This window comes from Carettochelys insculpta, chromosome 10 (genome assembly GCF_033958435.1).
Source record: "Carettochelys insculpta isolate YL-2023 chromosome 10, ASM3395843v1, whole genome shotgun sequence".
NCBI lineage: Eukaryota > Metazoa > Chordata > Testudines > Carettochelyidae > Carettochelys > Carettochelys insculpta.
This window is the reverse complement of record NC_134146.1, coordinates 45,750,014-45,768,652: the sequence shown is the minus strand read 5'-3', so window position 1 is coordinate 45,768,652 and position 18,639 is coordinate 45,750,014. Positions and strand designations below refer to the sequence as shown.

General features: G+C 54.7%; 1 protein-coding gene across 2 annotated transcripts in view; it reads right to left on the bottom strand.

Annotated features, from left to right (window-relative positions):
- Positions 1-18,639, bottom strand: part of EPHB3 (EPH receptor B3) — a 46,916-nt gene that overhangs the window by 27,510 nt on the left and 767 nt on the right. The gene's annotated exons all lie outside the window — the stretch shown is intronic.

Below are 18,639 nucleotides of genomic sequence, written 5' to 3'. Positions count from 1 at the left end.
CTGTGCAACTGTATTGTGTCCAGTTCTGGGCACTGTATTTCAATAAAAAAATGTGGACAAACTGGAGAAGGACCAGAGAAGAGCAATAAAAATGATTAAAAGTCTACAAACTATGACCTGTGAGGGAAGGCTGAAAGAACTGGGTTTGTTTAGTCTGGAAAAAGAGAAGACCGAGAGGAGACGTGATAACAGCTTCAGCACCTAAAAGGCTGTTTCAAGAAGGAGGGGAAAAAAATTGTTCTACTTGGCTTCTGATAATAGGACAAGAAGCAATAGGCTCAAATTGCAGCAAGGGAGGTTTAGGTTTAAGCACTGGAATACATTCCACAGCTTCCCTACACAATCTCCATCACTGGAGATTGTGAAGAGCAGCTTACACAAACATCTGACAGGGATGATCTACGGGGTGCTTGGTCCTGCCATGGGTGCAGGGGACTGGACTTGACCTCTTGAGGTTTTTTCCAGTATTTGTATTCTAGGCTACCCCGGTGCGAGGCACAGGAACCTTAATTAGCTGCAACGGGAACGCTTCCCTCTGCTTGCTTTGCATCATGGACCCAGAGCCAAAAGCTACGGCTACACGAGAGAGCTCCGTTGACAAAACCCAGTTCCAGAGCACCAGAACTGCAGCCAGCTGGGGCTAGTCCCAAGCCAGGCCGGGCAGCCCTACCAAACCAGTGCAAGCTACAGAGCGAGAGTCTTGGCTAGCAGCAAACTACCTCACTCTTGGTCTTATCCCCAGTCGTGACCCCTCAGCAATCCTTCTGGAGGAGGGAGGCAGAGACCTGGCAGCACCCCCACCGCCATCTCCTTCCCCTCTTCTCAACCGCAACCAGCGGACAAATTTGCTCCCAACTCCAGTTTTGTCGACAAAACTCACAAAGGATCCACACTAAGAACGTGTTGTGCCGTCATACTGTCGACAGAACTCAGCACTTTTGTTGCCAGTCTTCTGCCTTCCCCCAGGAGGCAGAACACCCTTCTCAGCAGAATCGGTTGGCAAAAGCGCCATGTGGACGCTCCTGGGGATCTTCTGTCAACAGACGGTGCTTCCGGGTCACTGGGTGGCCCTGGCCGGCCGATCTGTCGAGAGAGCGGTCGGGCAGTCTGGCGGATTGACACAGCGATCTGCATTCGTGTGTGGCCACCATCTGTCAATAGAAGTTTTGTTGGAAGATCTCTTCCAACAGCAACTTCTGTTGACAGGTTGCTGTAGTGCAAACGTAGCTGAAGAGAAAAACAGCCATGCCCAAGAGAACCTCAACAGACCAGTGCAATGAATGACGAAGGAAGGAGTGAAGGGGGCCCTGGTAATGTGTATTGTTTGGTAAACTCCATTCACTGGTCAATAACCTCCTTCTTCACAGCTTGCCTAAGCAGAATCCTGGTCCTGGAGACTAACCAGCAAAGCCACCTCCAGAAGAGTCTCCTGGGATGGGCAGCTGACCTGGCTTCTCCCAGTGGGGAGGAGTGTTGAGCTAGAACTCCAAGGGACGTCCCTTCAGAGGTCCCATGAGAAGGTGGTGATTACAGGAGATGCTGTTAGAATACCGCTGTCCAGGCAGAGCCTGTGCACTCTGCTATCAGGATCCCAGACAGCCATCTCCACTTAAACAGTCTGGGCTGAGATGGTCTTCCCCAGACTTTGCCACAGAGAGACGGAGGAATCAATCTTCTCAGTAATCCCCATCAGGGCAGTAACTGCTTGCTTATATGCACAACACCAGGCGTTTAGCATTCGGAATTCAGATTCAAGACTCATGCTCATCCTGCCGCTTGCAGCTACGAGTCTCTGCCAGGGAGCTCCCTTTCCCAGCCAAAAGAATGGTGGACAAGAGGCCACAGGGCCTGTTCTTCTGCAATAAGCCAGCGCTGTGGGACACATGCCTTGAGATACACACTTCCCCTGCATTATAAGCTAAGCAACAATGCCGCTTTGATTCTGACCAGCACAGAGAGAATCACATTGCTCAAAGCTCCAGACCACGCGTGAAGCCTCATGTCTCTCAAGGGCCTGAATCTGTCCGATGCAAATCCTCCCCCCTTCCCCCCCAGCAGCATGAACTGGAACAATTATCTCAACTTTTAGATCTCTAAAAGCTCCCCTAGAACCTCCCACTTCCGAGCAGTAAAAATACAAACCCCCGTCCACCCACAGCAGGGAGCACTGAGCCAGGTAGGCCTGCCCAGACTATTTTGACCTGGTTTGTAGTGGGACTTTAACCACGGAACAAGTGGAGGAAGCAACGTAACAAAGATGAGCGAGGCCTACAACTCAGCTGAACCTGCGCCTGTCGTTGAAACATCAGGAGATGGGGTGGAGGCCTTGCAGCCAGGGCCAGCGGAGCCACGCTGCAGAGCGGACAAGCCCAGACAGTGGCTATTAGAGCCTTCCCCAGCTCTGCCTGGCTTTGCCCTCCTCAGGCAAGAGAGACTCCGGAGGAAGTGGCAGAAAGGTGTGGAGCATGACACAGAAGGCGGCATCTCCCCTGGACCTTACAGCAAGCAGACCTTTGGCCGTCCCCGAAAGCGAGCTGTGCCCCAGCCCGTAAAGCTGATTCTCACGGATCCCCTCAGAGGCCACCGGCACTAGTCTGGATTCTGGCAAGGCCTGTTCCGTACAAGAGCCGGGCTGCCCTGCTCCCAGTAGCGGAGCCCTGGTTTGGTGTCCCTGCTCCCAGACACACGGCCTTGAGACAACAGTGGGGATATCTCCCCGGCACCCCTCCCCACATGCCCTAGTTACTCCGCCAGGAAAAGAAGGCTGGAGAGTCAAATGGTCTTAAATTCCAGGCACAGCACAGCTTCCACAAGAGCCATCCACACGGAGGAGGACTAGGCGGGAGAACTCAGGGTAACGGGATTGCATTGCCAACCAAGGCAGAGTATCCCAAATTACTCAGGGCGTTGTTAGACACCTGTGCAGGGCACAGGGTGGCCAGTGGTCAGCGTGGAACGTGGCTGCAGCCTGGCAGAAAGTGTCATGTGCCAAGGTCACGAGATAAGCCAGTTTCAGGGAGACCTGTCTGATCCCCAGGGGCTACAGCATGAGAGCCGCATGTCCCACCTCCCTCAGCAGAAAGGCTGCAGAGCGCCCAGGGTGGCTCTTATAAAAGTCAGCCTGAGCCAGGCCGTTTGGAGTCCCAGACTCCTGTTGTAGGAACAGGTTGCAGGAAGGGATATATACCCTTTGAAAGGACAGAGCCCTGACCAGCCAGGTGTCCAAATATGGGCACACTTGTGTTCCAGGATGCCTGAGACATGCAGCCACCGCCGCCAAACATTTCACGGAGTCCCAAGCAGCTGTAGTGAAGCTAAACAAATGCTCGGCATTGACAGAGATCGGCCTTTGCCGAGTCTGAATGTTACACCTTCCTATGCAAGTTCAAATGGCGACAGGGGTACAACATACACCACCGAGGCCAAAATCTCCGAGTCAGAACCGAGGGCTTAAAGAGAAGGGTTCCAGGGGAGCCACACGAAACTTGAGCATCTGAGTGGAACCCGAGCTCTTCCGTTTGATGGGGCAAGACCCTCTTCTGGGGCGTGGAGCCATTCAAAATAAAATCCATACTCCCTCAAACAGATTGGGTATTTCTATGGTTGAGACAGGCCTCCCGAACCCTCACTATCATGGATCCACCATCTTAGCTGAGAAACCAGCAGGCAGCAGCACAAGCCCACAGCCAAGGCCACACACCACACAGAGGAATGAGAGTGTCTGTGAACAGTGAGATACGAGCCAAGGAAAGAGCCGGAAACGGAGGGGAGAAGGCCTGAGGCCTATATGTGAAGGAGGCGGTGCGGCTAGCTGGCAGCAGACATCCTGGAAAGCCCTTGCTTCAGAGACTGGTTGTACGTGAGGGTCATGTTTAGGGTGACCGTAAGTCCTCTCCTGGCTAGGACAGTCCCTTTCTTAAGCTCTGTTCCAGCCTTCCCACCTTCTTTGACAAAACAAGGTAGGGATACGGGGAGGGGGTACAGAGGGATATGGGGGGGAAGCAGGAATGTGCAGTACAGGGCAGTGGGGCTCTGAGGTCAGCCCCGTTGGAGGCATCAGGCACAAAGCTGGGAGGAGGTGGTCAGCCCAACTGCGGGTTGCACAGGACACAGGTAGGTGTTCCGCCCCAGCAGCAGGTGGCATTGGGAGGGGGGAGTCAGCTTCAACTCCAGGGAAGACTGGGGAGGCGGCATCACCCCCTGAGCAGCAGGGCGTGGGTTGGCAACTCTGGCAAGCTCTGTAGGGAGGAGGAGGAGGAGGAGGAGGAATGCCTTGGACTAGCCCCAGGGCCGCCCCAGTTTTACTTTTGGAAACGTGAGCATCGTCCCCATGCTTGAAACAGTTCTGGGACTCGCTGTACCTGCCACCTGAAGCATGGACCTGCAGAGGCAGTTCACAGGAGGAGGACACGGTCCTGAAAGCTACCAGCCCACCTTGAGTTCTTCACCAGCTTGAGTCTTTACAAACCCGAAACGGGACACAAACCGCCCACCCCTTCTCCTTCATGACGGGGAGGGGAGATATCAGAATTACCGCAGCAAGTCCCAGGTGCTACGAACACAACAGGCGCAGTCAATGCCTGCTCGGCCCAAGCTCTCAGCTGGAGACAAGCGACACGGAAGAGGCGGTGGGCACACAATAAGCAATTAGCCTCACGGACCCTCTGTTTATTCAAGATCAGTCAGTGACTTTTTGTGGTCTCTGTGACAGAGGAGAGTTTCAAGGGAGGATGTGAAGGAGGAGGAGTGTGGGGTGGCTTTACTGACGTGCCTCCGGACAGCTTTCTGTGTATTGTGGAAGACAACATGCAGAGCATCATGAGAGAAGTGAAATATAGGCGTGGCTGGCGCTGACTGCAGAGCGCTGAGAAAAAGCATCAGAAGGAGAAGAGACTTTCTGTATTTGAGGCTTTGAGGCCCCGTTAGAGCGAGTTTTGCTACTGAATTCATTTAGGCCAGGATTCCATCTGAGTACCTGCTCTACTAGTTCCATCTGCTAACCTGGGGAAGACCATGTCCCACAGTAATTTCAGGCACCTAAAAAGGGACAGGAAATTTGCTGGTAGCTTTGGGCTACAGTCTAGAGAACCCACATATCCACTATAGCCCTCCAGGTGAAAAAAAGGGCCCCCAAAAGGGATGGGAGGGGGAAATCCAGAGGCAGAAGAAGATACAAGACAGCCTCTCTGGAAAGCCAGGCCCAGAGTGTGATATACATAGCCTTTCCCCTGCCGAGACTTCTCCTCCAACTGTGCACTGTGCGGCTGGCATTTGAGCTGTAAAAGGAAAGGGAGCCCATGCTAAGATAGTCCCTTTCCCTCAATGAAGGAACCTATGGGAACTTGCTCCTGCTGCCCATAGGGAGTTTCAGGGCAAGTCCCAAGGCGCATCTAGCGCATAGGACAGCAGACTCGGTCAATGAGTTATACAGTCAGAGCTGGGGGAGCAGTAGCAGCTCCCTCCAGGTGCCTGGCTTAGGGAGCCTGCATTCATGGTAGAGAAACCGAAAGAGGTTCAAACTATCCATGCCTTCCTTCTTTGTTGGACATCACTTATTGAGCCAAAGGGGTTCCAAAGAGAGATGGATAAGTTCAGAGGACAGGTCCTGCAACGGCTATTAGCCAAGACAGCCAAAGATGCAATCCCATGCTCTCAGTGTTCCTAAACCTCAGCGCTCCAGAAGGCGGGACAAGACAATAGGGGTGTGGGTCACTTAAACTGCCCTGCTCATCCCTCTGAGGCACTTGGCACTGGGCCACCCTCTGAATACAGAGCAGAGAGCTAGACGGACCATTGGTCTAACACAGTATGACCGTTCTCATGCATTCTTTTCCATCAGCTCCTCAAAGAAGCTAAGAAATCTGAGGCAGAGGGTACAAAATCTTCAGACGCTCTTGGCTTTGACTGTGGATGCTGCCAGCTATCATGCTTTTCTGGCAAGGCAGAACTCTGGCCACTCTGCAATACCAAGCCCATGGAGGGGAGGGGGAAAAAGATTCAGATTTTAGCGAAGAGCCTTGTAGAAATACCCAGAGCCCGTTCTGCAGCCCACTGATGCAGAGAGCAGGAGCTAGGGGTCTTTGGCATGTGTCCTAGAACATGTGGGCCCAAACCAGAGGCGAGCTCCTCTCCAAAGTGCTGGAATGGAACCATGGCCAACGCAGCAGTGCAGATGCTAACCAAGAAGTGGAACTATTTACAAGTTACCACCCTGTCCAGAGTTCCCTTCAGAAGGGTAAACAGCATGTACACGGCAGTGTTTGCTGGGAGGGGGGTTCCTGGCTCTATTGCTCCCTCCACTCCCAAGGTCTCTGAAAACAGAAGGGAGATCCTTCTGAGCATCAGCAGAAGATCAGGCTCGGACTCGTGGGTGGTGTTGCCGCCAAAGGGGGCATTTCCTGCACATTTTAGTTCCCACCCCAGCTTTGGGAGAATTATAACCGGAACGAGTGGCCTTGTGTGCTTCCCATTCAGGCACCTATTGGAACAATTAATCCCAGCCCTGTTCTAAACTGCCGCACAAAGGATTTTGGAGCGAGGCCCTTTCTCTGGAAACAAAGGGCTGCCTGTGGGAGACAACCTGAGGTTGCACTTTTCCCGCTGACACACATTTCACATACACAAAGCAAAAGCCACACAGAGTGCTGTGCATCAGGGCAGACCCTGCAGGGAGACCCTTCCACGCACTTCCAGGGGAGAAGCCTTGGACCAAGACAGGGAAATTCCCAGTCAGACCACTGGCCGGCTGCTGGGGACTCTCTCAGAGCAAGCTTCTGCCCAAACCAACAGCCCGAATCCCACCCTGAGAGCAGTGACCATGTTGCTCTCACCCTAGTCACTGGCCAGGGACACCTGTGATGAACTGGGGCTGCAGCCACACAAGTTATACATGCTGGCTGATAGTGTGAAGTTGTTAGCAAAAGCTGCCGCACTGCAAGTCCTCATATGTATGAAGACCCAGCACAGCTGACAGGTCTTAAGGGTTACAAGGTTACTCAGCTCTCACAAAGGGTAAGCTAGAAAGCAGCTCAAGCCTTGGAAATGCAACTCTAGCTCTACCCTTCCGAAGGGAAGAGGGGAAGCGGAAACTGACCCAGACTAAATCAGAGGGGACCAGGTGACTGTGAGGGGCTTATATAAAGAAATACACAGGGCTGGGGGCGAGAGAGGAGAATGAAGTGTAGGGCAAGACACAGCAAGGTCACAGAAGCTGGGTAAAGGACTTGCAGGTGAGAGAGCTCGCCCAGCACAGGGGTAGAGGCCCTGCCAGCTTTCCTGAGCCCAGCTGGCCCAAGAACTCTGGACAAACGAAGGGAGCAGAATGCCCTGTGTTGACAGGGAAGGAGAGGTAGAGCCGTGCACTTAAACATTTGCTTTTCACGATCTCTTCTGTGTTTTGCCTGATTACGTCGAGAAGAGCATTAAGCGGCTAGTCCGTGCAAGCGCTTTCCAACTGCGGCAGGTCCCTGAGTTTCGCTGTAACCAGACAGACCCCACCTGGGGTGGGGGTGGGGATTCTGGAGAGGGTTGTGTTCAGACAAAGAGGGTATCTGGGGCACAGGGCAGATAAACTGCGGAGCCCCATTTCCAAGGAGCCCAGGAGGCATGCCAGACACGCCATGGGAGACACCAGTGCTAGCAGAACCCCCACATCCCCAGGGCGCAGACTTGGTTCTCTTTTCACAGCTGTCCGAGTGGGTCGCCAGCCGGGGGCGCTCATAGGACCCCCGACAGCGCTGCATTCAGACAAGGAAGATCCCATTAAGCCTTCTGCCCTTCTGGGGTTCCCAGGGAGCAGCCCCCCGCCCCCACTGCTCCCTGCAGGGAACGCCCACGCCACACCAGGCTGCCGGCTGCTCTCCTGCCCGCCGACGCCGGCCCCTTCACGGAGAAACTCCTGGGAAGGCTCTGGCGAGGGGACAGAGTTTGCCATGGGCAGGAAGGGAGTGGCTGAAGGAGGAGGCAGAGGGACGCAGCGGCTGGGGCGTGTGTGCAGCGAGCCGAGAGGAGACAGGAAGCGTGGCGTGGTGATAGACCCCCCCAGGCTGGAATTAGCAAGGCTGGGGCACGGGCAGTAAGTCACAGAGGAGGGACGGCTCACAAACCCCCCCCCCCCCAAGTATTTTTAACAAGGGAGGCCCACTCTGCTCCTTCCCCACACGCCCCGGGAGATCAGAACTGTCAGCGCAGAGCTATTCCCGGCCCAGGAGAGGCTGTGACCCTGGAACGCAGGACACAGCCCGCTGCAGGATGGCAGAGGCCGGACAGAGTCGCTTGCTGCCTTTGATGCGGACAGATGCTGTGTGACAGCTCCCCCTGCAGGGGCTGGGAACGGCCGCAGCTCAGGCGCAAACCAGAACGACCAGTCCTGGACTCCGGTTCTCTGCAAGGACCCGGGACCTCCCCTCCGGCCCACCCAGCAAGTTACATTCTGACCTCGGGCGGCTCCGTTCTCTTGGTCCCGGCCACGCGACTCCCGTGGGGAATCCGCCCCACGCTGGATGGTTCCTTTGGCTTCCAGCCCCTCCAGGAATCACGGCTCACTGAACACAGACCAGATTTCCTGCCTCCCTCTCCTTGCCCACCGGGCCCCTTTGCTCCCCCAAGCTCCAGTCTCGCCCCATCGCTGCTGCGGCTGCACATATTGTTTTATGCCTGAGCCAGCACGCACACGCTGTCACCCTCACCGCAGCAGCCAGCCCCAGCAGGTCGTGCTAACAGATCTGCCACACTGCACCCTCGCTCTGGCGATCTCCTGCAGCTGCAATGTGGGGCAGGCGTGTCTCCCCTCTTCTCTCTCACCAGCATACACCTGTCCTCTGTTCCAGTCATTGCTCTCCTACTCATGGGACTCTGGGGTTTGCCTCCAGAAATGGGCTGGGCAGGAAAGAGCCCAACGAGCTTCCCACCCTGCTGGGCTGATGCCAGCACAGACGGCTGCAGTGGCGAGGGGCTCACCATCCCCACGCTGCAGAGCCAGCTCTCTCCGACTGCTAACCTCCACGTGCCAGCAACCCACTGGGAGCAAGAGGAGACCAGGGCCAGTGTCACAGCTCTGGCCAGTTGAGCCAAGGACATCTGGCACATCATCACAGAAGTTCAGATCTGCTGAGCCAGACACAGGCACATGTAATCTAGTGTTTTGCCCCTGGCAGTGGGCAGAGTCTGTCCCACTTAGCGTAAAGAGCAATGTGAGCACTTAACAACAGCCTTGTTATTTTTGTATTACAGTAGGGTCTAGAGGCCACAGTGAGATCAGGGCCACATGGTAGAGACGCAATAGCAGCCTCTGCCCTGAAGAGCTTACAAGCTAGACAGCCAACCCAAAGGAAGTAGCTTCACGTGTTGAAGGGGGAACTGAGGCACCAGGGGATTCAGTGCCACGACTCCAGGGTATGCCAGGAGTCTTCAGCAGAGTTGGAAACTTGAGCTCAGATCTTCAGTGCCAGGTTGGGTCCACCTTCCTGCCCTTAAGCCCGCTCAGTAGGGGAAGGTGCATCCCAGACCCTGGAAAACTAGCCCATAGAGCACATAATTAACTGATGGGCAGGGGGCGAGGGATGTTGACTGAGCAGCCAGCAAATACATCTCCCTCTGCCACCCCCCTCATCCCCCTGCAAACACATCTCACCACTCAGGACTGCTCCACCCACCCTCACCCAGACCCCCGTGGTTACTGACATGCAAATCTCAGACAAGCATCACTGAGCGCCAGGCCAAGGGCAAGGAAACCAGATGAAGCTTTTCTTGGCTGTAGGATCTTCCCCAGTCCCCGGTGCCTCACTCGCCCCCTGCCAGGCTCCTGGAAGGCAGTTCTGGCTGGATTGCCCCCAGGAGCAGATCTCGGACGGCAGCCCAACGAGAAGCTGCTGAAGTGCTGGCACTGGGGATATGCTGGGGGTGTCTCTCTCTTCCTGTGGGTCATGCGCTCTCTGGGGATGCTGCCTTGACAGCCCAAAATCCTTGGCTCTCCAGCCTGCTTGCCAGTGGGAGCTAGGCCAGAGATGCCAGTGCAGGGACCATGCCCCGCAGGGGGGGCTAGCCCCTCCCCTGGCCACAGACAAGGAAGCTTACTAACAGTTTGTGGGCCTATTCATTTCATTGCCAAGCAGAGTTCCCAGCTAGTGCTGGGCCTATAGCCCCTGGGCATTAAGCGTCAGGCACATACAGTAGCAGACTGAGGAGAAATCCCTCCGGGTCTCAGCCTGCCACCCCGGCAAGTCACTCACTACCACGATTTGCTCCCTCCTGCAGCCAGTCAGTTGTGCTCAGCTTTCGGGCAGCTCCCCCACAGCCCGCTCAGAGCTCTGCCAGGCCTTGGCCCCTTCTGGGGCAGCAGCCACGCCTGAAGGGAGCCGAAAAAGAGGGAGAGGACCCAGAGCCAGCTGCTCCGAGCCCATCTCCACACTGCAATTACAGTTCTATTAATACCCTGGGGATTCTGGGAGCACCACGTGCAAACTCCAGGGGCTGCAAAGGGAGGCAGATTTTCATGTGGCAGAAGAGTAATTCCCCCTCCCCAGGTGCGAGACAGAGTCACCCCGCACTGCTCTCCTCTGCAGGGCCTCTCCTCAGCCCTACAGACCCCTCCCTGCCCCGTCGCAAGGGGCTTCTCTCCTCACCGCCCTGGCCCGCGTTAGGCTACAGAGCCCTCCCCGGCCAGCAGGCAGGAAAGTGATCCATCAGTCACTCTCGAAGAAACACCCACTTCGTCCACCCTCCGGCCGTGACAGCACTGCCTCTGCGTGGGGCTGGGCACAGCAGACGCTAGCAGCTCTCTGCACCTCTGGCTGCAGAGCTCCCAGGGGGCAGAGCCCGTGTTGGGAGGCTGTGGTGTCTGCAGCCGGGGCTCTGGGCTGGCCACGATCGAGGGCCACCCAACAAATTCCTGCGCATCCAGTGACGGAAGGGCAGGCGGACAACAGCCTCCAGCTTTGCAGCCGTTTCTGGGCTGGGATACACCCCTCAGCCACCACCTGAGCTGGCGGTTATGCTGGACGCCTTCCAGGGAAGGGGAGTGGGCGGAAGATGGCCAGAAGGGACCCGGAGACGCTCCTCAGCCCACAGACACAGCGGCTCAGAGAGGCAGTGCTCGGCTGCCAAGCTGCATCCCATCCAGTCAGCTCTGAGATGGAGCCTCTGCCAAGACTTCCCTCCCCGCTCCTTGCCTGGGGCAGCTACCCGAATCTCCACGCTGCTCTCCACTCACTTCCTCTGACTCTCCAGCACCAACCCCATCTGGAACTGTTTAAACCCAAATATCCTCCCCCAGCCCCTTCCAAAGTCAGATTCTTCCGAAGTTAAAACAAGCACAGAGTCGGGAGGTGGGGGCTGGAGGGGGTGCCAGGCCTGGCTGACTCTCTCCTCTTCATTTCAGTTTAATTTCTGGGGAACTAGAATAAATCTGCTCCTGGCAATCGTTCAAGTCCCGCACATTTTTCTCATTAATAAATAAAGGCCGCGGACTGCGCGCCGTTTGTGCCTGCGTGTCGGACCCCCCCCCCACACACACCTCCGCCCCGTAAGCCCTAAAGTGGGGTCTGTCTCATGCTGAGCACTTGGCAGAATTAGCCAAGTGACAAGCGGGGCAGGCTGAGGACTGCTTTCAGCCCCTCCACCAAGGGTGTACGGCCCCTGCCCTCCCAGGGAAACCAGTCAGGGCAAATGCTGCAACAGCAGCTGCCAACCAGGAGGCTGCCAGGCGAGGCGCAAGACGTCTGCTCTGTCCAACCAGCCACCAACTCCATCGGGGGCAGGAATAGCTGGGAAGGAAGGGGCCTTTGGGGGGCTCCAACTCTCGGCACAGCAGCTCTCCCAGGCTCAGCCGGGCCTGAAGTCGGCAGCCCCTGCCATGGTTAGAAAGGGCCAGCGACTGGTTGGCATTCCAGGGGAGGGGGCTGGGAAACAGGTGTCGGCCACTGCCTCCCTGTGCATGGCTGGGACATGCCAGCCCGCGGGTAGAGCTGGATGTTACATACAGCCGCCAGCAAGGCTGGGAGCTTGCTCTCTCTCTCTCCCTCTCTCTCACACACACACACGAAAGGGATCAAAGCATCTGTCTGGTGGACACACACACACCGATGCCCGACTGGCTGTGTTGCTGAATTCCTGCGTGAGGTGCCCCAGGTGACACCACAAGGGGAACCTGCATCCCAAATCTCTCCTCGACACCCCTTATTATGTAAAAGCCAACCCCCTCTTGCTCACCCATCCTGCTCCTCTGCCCTCTCCCAGCAGAGGAACACCTCAGCACAGCATCTGCCCGCACGGGCATTTCCGCGGTGATGTACAAGGTGCTTGACCTTGGTGGGAAGTGGAGACAGAAGAGTCAGATGAGCTTAATGGCAGGAAGAGAGATGGGGGCCCAGTCAATCGCGCTTTGCTATGGCAACCCCATTGGAGAGCAGGAAGGCTGAAGCGGAGAGCAGAGCTGCAGAGCAGAAAGGCTACTGCCAGGATGGACTCAAGGCTGTGGGAACGCAGGGAGGCCTGCAGGCTGATGCCCAAAGGAGTTACAACTAGCACGGCTGGTCCCTGGACTGTCAGGGGACCAGAGAGCAACAGGGATGCAAAACCCCTCTGGGCCACACAGATCTCCACCTCTTCCAACGCCCTCCTTCTGAAAGGGATGTGCCACAGGAATATAGGCATTAGCAACGGCCTGGAACCACCAGCCTTGTGCAAGGAGAGCCCCCAAGCGTGTTCCTAGGGACCTTTGTTTTTAAAGGCACTGCGATCAGGAAGGAGGCTCACTTGGTAGCCTTGTGTAGGTGGCCTGTTTTGCTTATCCTTGTCTCCTTCCCGGCTAAGCTGCCACCCTTCCCTGCCTGTCAGTAACATGTCTGCGGGCTTCGAATCCCCCATCCTTTACCCAGAGCCAGCCCTGCTTGGCAATCGCCACATTGTCCCCTTTGCCTGACTGGAGAACGCTCCCATTTTACAAAAAGTGCCTTCTGAACCTCATTTAGTGCATCTTACTGAGCGACAAAGGGTTCAGAGCAGCTCTCCTGAGTGCGCCGACACTGCGAGGGCCAGCCGAGACCAGGGCATGAGATCCCAGTCATATTTCTGGCCATCAAAATTTCCAACTTTTACTGACAAGCCAAACAAGGCTGCAGCGAGCGGAACACGACAGCTCTGTCATCCGCCTCAGGCGAGAGCTGCACAGGAGACTGGGGGAAGGAAAGATGACCCGGATGAAAGATTTTTTCCTTCCCTCTTTCCAATATGGTGGCTTCTGCTCAGAAATGAAGCTCGGAGCCTGGGCTGCCCACACGCCAGTGCTCTGCAGTGAGGTGGGTGCAAAGGGGACTTGCCCTCAGTGTTGACAGATTCCAGGCTGAGAACGGCTTTTCCATTTTGCTTATTTCCTAGTCACACGCACAGTGCCACCGGCAGAGAGCCACAAGCCCACAGCACTGAGCTGCGAGCGGGAGCACGCCTGTTCAGCCCTCCGTCCCTCAGCCACCGAGTCTCTCCCTCCCAAACGCAGCCAGCCTCAGAGGGGAGCAGCAGCTCTCACTGTTACGACTTATCACCGAACCGAACAGCAGAGGAAACGAAGGGCAGGACGGACCCTACGAAGGTCAGGATTTTGACGCTAGCAGCTCTGAGCCATCCAGGCACGTGCTCAGTGCGCTCCCTGGCAGCCCAGGGCTCTGCCGGAGACAGGCCCACTTTCAGGGATGACTTCATGACTCTCATTTCAGTCGCTCGCTTAGGGCAGAGCCAGGCTCAGAGCCCTCCAGAGAACCTAGGCTTTCATCTAGGGCGCACACGCGCGCACGCACACACGCACACACACGCTACCCCTCCCCCTGAGTTCGGCACCAAGGAGGAGACACTTAATCCCGACAAACCAGTTTGACTTAGCACAACAACAGGCACAACTACAATTTTCAAAACATGCATGTCTGTGATTCAGAGTCTTCTGGACATTTAATTAAACACCGTGCTCCGATTTTCTAATCACAGCAGCAGCAGCAGCAGCAGCAACTTATCACGGAAGGAAAAATGCAAGGAACTGGCCTCCCCCCATAGCTGGTGCAATAATTCATCTCAAGAATGGGGAGTTTGGGGACATTGCTTTTAGACAGCCGGATGTTTTATGCCTTTAACTAGGAACAAAGTGTTGTTATGCAAATGAACAAGAGAAGTGAAAAAACCACAAACATACAGACTGCCACTGAAATTTCACCGCATGCAACTCCCGGCAAGTTCTCCCCACGCGCTAACTGGCTGTGTGCTCTGCTTGACACAAAGGAAAGGCCCTCTGCTCCTCGGCTCAGGAAACACAGACCAAGCAGCTTTCAGGCAGCAGGGCATTTTGTGAGGAACAGGAGACTTAACAAGCACAGCCAACGCCAGGAAGCCCCACGATCGGCATTCTCTCTCTGCCTCCCCCCCGCAAGCGTCAATAAAACAGCCAAGCTAACATCTATTAGTTACCCCTGTCGAGAAATGAGGCGTTTCTGTGAAATGTAATTAAACAAAAAGCAAATTCCTCTGCCAAGAAAATACCTGAGTGTCCCAGAACTTGGGGGGGGAGTGTTTTTAGTACAGGAATGAACGTGGGTGCAGCATTTGGGGGTTGGCCTTCATAAATCTAAGCAGGGGCTGCAGACAGGCAATCGGGAAAAACCAAGACAAGGACTCGCTCTTCTTCGTGACGGCCATTTGTGCCAGCAAAGGCCTGGAAGAGAAGGAGCCTGCAGCTCCTCTCGGCAACTTCAGCCTAATTACTCCCCAGTCCCCAACGTTCAGGGCAAGCACGTCAGGTTGCTTGTTTACATGAAGAGAGCCCACAAAACCTGCGCCGCTCTCCACACACATCGCACGTCGGCACAACACCCGCTCTGTGGCCGCTGCCCGAATGGCGCATAAAAGTCGCCTGCTCATCAAGCTCCCCAACCTGAAACTCATGGGCAGCAACTCAAGAACCTCCACGAGACCGTGAGAAAACAAACAGTGGCGAGGCAGAATTTCGTCCCTGAGCAAAATGTGAGAGAACGCCGTCGTCCTGTCTGCCCACCCAGCCCACACAATGGTAAGGGAGACTGGCAGAGCCTCAGCAGTGGCTCTCCACGATCCCTTCTTCCACCACCCATCCTGCCCTCCAACCGCACCGTGCTAGGGCCCTCGCTTGGACGGCTGGCAATCCCATCAGACATGCAGAGAGGCATTAAACACGCTTAGAGAAAATATGATTTATGGGAAAGAAATTAATCCCATCAGCATTTTGCTGGGGTCCCACATTTGGGCCTTGGCAGGCTGGGACTTGGAGTCTTGGACTTAATGGATGTTCTTGGTGCCCCGAGCTGTTCCACAGCCCGGATTCTAAATGCCAACAGCTGGCTAGAGAGGCCCGAAGGAGGCCACCACGCTCACGTCAGCCTGGGCAGAGAGCTCACTCTCAGAGCCGGTTCCCGACCACAGGAGCCTCTGCTCCCAACCAAACCAGAGCAAACCCGTCTCCTAGTATGCAAAGGCTTCGCCAGAGAAAGCCTCTGCTGTTGCTTCTGGACAGAGCATTCCTTCTCCAGCAGGCTGAGGCTCTGCTGAACTGGAGAAGAAAAACACATTGTGACTTCAAACAAACGCAGCACACTTACAGGATCTGGAGAGAAACCATTTTCTTCCCAGCAGCACAAAGCCCTCACTGAGAACGCCTTCCCCCACCCTCATGGTACATTGCTAAGAAACCGAACTCCAAATGATTCCACCCCAGGACAGGGCCAGGAGCCCAGTGCAACACCAGCTGGGAGGCACGACCCCCCGGCCAGTCCCAATGACCATGAATTACAGCAAGTCCAGTGGGCTCTCCGACACAGCCAGCCAGCCGGGAGAGGCCTGTTCCCAGCGGAGAACCAAGTGGGGCAGCAGGATCCAGGCCCACAAGCAGCCCCGGTTACAGAGTGTGTGCGCACAGATTTATTACAATGGTGGATTTATGAGTAGCACTAAAATATCTGAAAAGCCATACACGCTAGATTTACAGTAATGGCTTGAATGCTCCAGTCCACGTCAGGAAACAGCTTTGCGAGCGGCCTGAAAAGCCAAACACAGCAGAAGTGCAGAAGCAGGATTCTCTGCCATGGGACTACGGATCTCAGCTCCCAGAGCTGGGAAGGCTGGAGTCACTGAACCCTCACGTGGCCCAGCTAGCCAGGTTTGCAGCCTTGTTAGCCGTTTTGTATGAATCCCAGCCAGAGGAGAAGCTGAATCAGGCTGTGGAGTAGAACCACCCACTAATCCCAGAGACTGGTCAGTGCCTGGCATGACCCATGCTTGCTCTACAAACAGGCAGCTTCTGAACCCAGCGCTGAAGGAGGCCTGGCAAACAGCTGGAAGGTGACCCCTTCAAGAGGAGTATTTGGCCCCTCCGGAAATGGAAAAAACCCTGCAGTGCCTAAGTGAAAGCTGTTTATTTTCCCTGCCCTATGCTTCACCCTGGTTCACGCAGGTTAAACAGCAGAGCCCACCGAGCTCCTCTGAAGGAAAGGTGGACGAAAGCCCTCACTTCTCACAACCTGTGCCAGGAGCTGTGTAGATTCTAGCAGTTGCATGTACAATCCCCTGGCCCACCGCTGAGGCTGGAATCGCAGGCACTTAGGGCAGCACACCAGAAACGCTGCAGAGGGACAGTAGAACAGCCTGGGAGCAGGGAGCTGCCCCAAAAGCAGGCAACGAGACAAGATGCAGCCTGTAACACACAATCCACCTCCCTGTAACACACACACCGAGGCAGACTCCTCCGCGACTGTGCTGGGCCCCAGAACTGGCTTGCTGCTCAACTCCCGAACCATGTATAGGAAGCTAATTGTTATTAGAACTGGGGTAATGATGCACCCAATCCACATCAGAGGAGCTGCACGGATGCGTAAGAAACCAGTCCCTGCCCAGAAGAACTTAATTCTGCAATATCTATTCACCAAGGCCGCTCTCTCATGCTCGGCAATTTCCAGGCTGGTATTTAGGGGTTCACAGCTGGCTCCACATTCATCCCCAACCAGCAGCATGCATGCAGAGTAGTTACTGCTTCCTGGACTACCACAGTTTGCAGAGAGGGCCATGGTCTCTGGAAGCTCAAAGCCTGAGCAGGCCCCAGATCCTAGTTTGGCCCTTACAGGGAATCAACCATTGAGGGTGACTTTTGCCCAAAATCTGAAGATTTCTTGCAAAGGAAGAAGAATGTACATGAGTTGTAACAAAACCTCAGCCTTTCACAAAGCCGAAAGCCAAGAGAAGCCACTCTTTTTCTACACACCAGCAGGGGAAGCCCCTAATGCCAGCACCTCGGTAAACAAACCGGCCCCCAGAGCACAAATCAGAATTTTGGAGCAGGGGAAACACCAAGATGACTCTGAACAAGACTCTCTTCTATTTTTGTTGCCCCAGAATAGCCGTGCAAACTAGAATACAAACGTTTTCAGTGCCAGGCTGATGTGTTTAACAAGGCAGGAAATTCCCTTAGTCTGTTTTTTTGAAGTGGTCAGCAACCCCAACACCCACACCTTTTTATATTCTGGCAAGAGAGAGTAGTGAGTTACAGAGGGGAGAGGAGAAATGAGGACTCTACAATGATCCCAGCAGAGCCCAGAGACTTTTGTCACAAGGCAAAAATTAGTTTTTTGCAAAAAGTTGAACACAAAACTGAAAACATTTCCCATCTGTAAATAGCTTCTATTCCAAACTGCCTGTCCACAAGAGACACACATTCCAGCCTTCTCCTCCTCTTTGATTTTTACCCAGTTGAGGCTACAGAGCTGCTTTCCTCTTGCAAATATGAAGGATCACCCACACAGCTGCCCAGAAGATTTTGATTTCACCCTCTTAGCGGAAGAAAATTAATTGCCTTTTTATCTTCAACTGAACTAGAAGAGGGTTTCTTTTTCAGATCAAGAAGGGGAGGAAGAAATCTACCCACAGCACGCCTACTCTTGGAAGGATACACACCAACACAGTCACCAGCTACTTCCCTTTGGGAAAAGCAAGGCTAGGAAAAGACTCTAGATTCCATAAGGAGGGGGTTTCCCTCACATTTGGGGTTAAATCATTAAAAGCTGGTATCAGTAGGGGATCCAAAATACTAAGCAGTCCAACACCCGGGTATTTCTCCAGTGGCCTGATCCATTTCTGCAACATCCAACCTTTCACTAAAAAATTATTAAATTAGTAGCCCTTTTGGTTGTGGAGAAAAACACTTAGTTCACAGTCAAGGAACCAATGAAGTTATTTTTCCTGTGTTTGCAAACAGGCAGCCGGAAACAGTTCATAGAAAGAGCAGCTGCCCCCAGCCAACTCATTAAGGTGTTGACTCTGAAGACTATTGGGGGTGGGGGGAATCTATGCTTCACTATGATCTGACTACTTGGAGAATCCAGGCAGATTTCAGGGTTGCGAGGGCACTCTCTCTCCCACACCCAACTCTGCTCCCTGGAATTTCAGCAGGAAATCCGGACTTTGACAGAATCGGTCATTTTAAAAAATTAAAACGCAAAAGGAAAAAAAAACAAAAAACCAAGAGTTTTTGAGAAAACATTTCTGTTTCTTCAACCAGCTTCCGTGGGTGCCCTTGGGACTCTCCATCTCAGCACCCCCTGGCACACCGCTGACACCAACCTCTCTTGATCCCCTCCC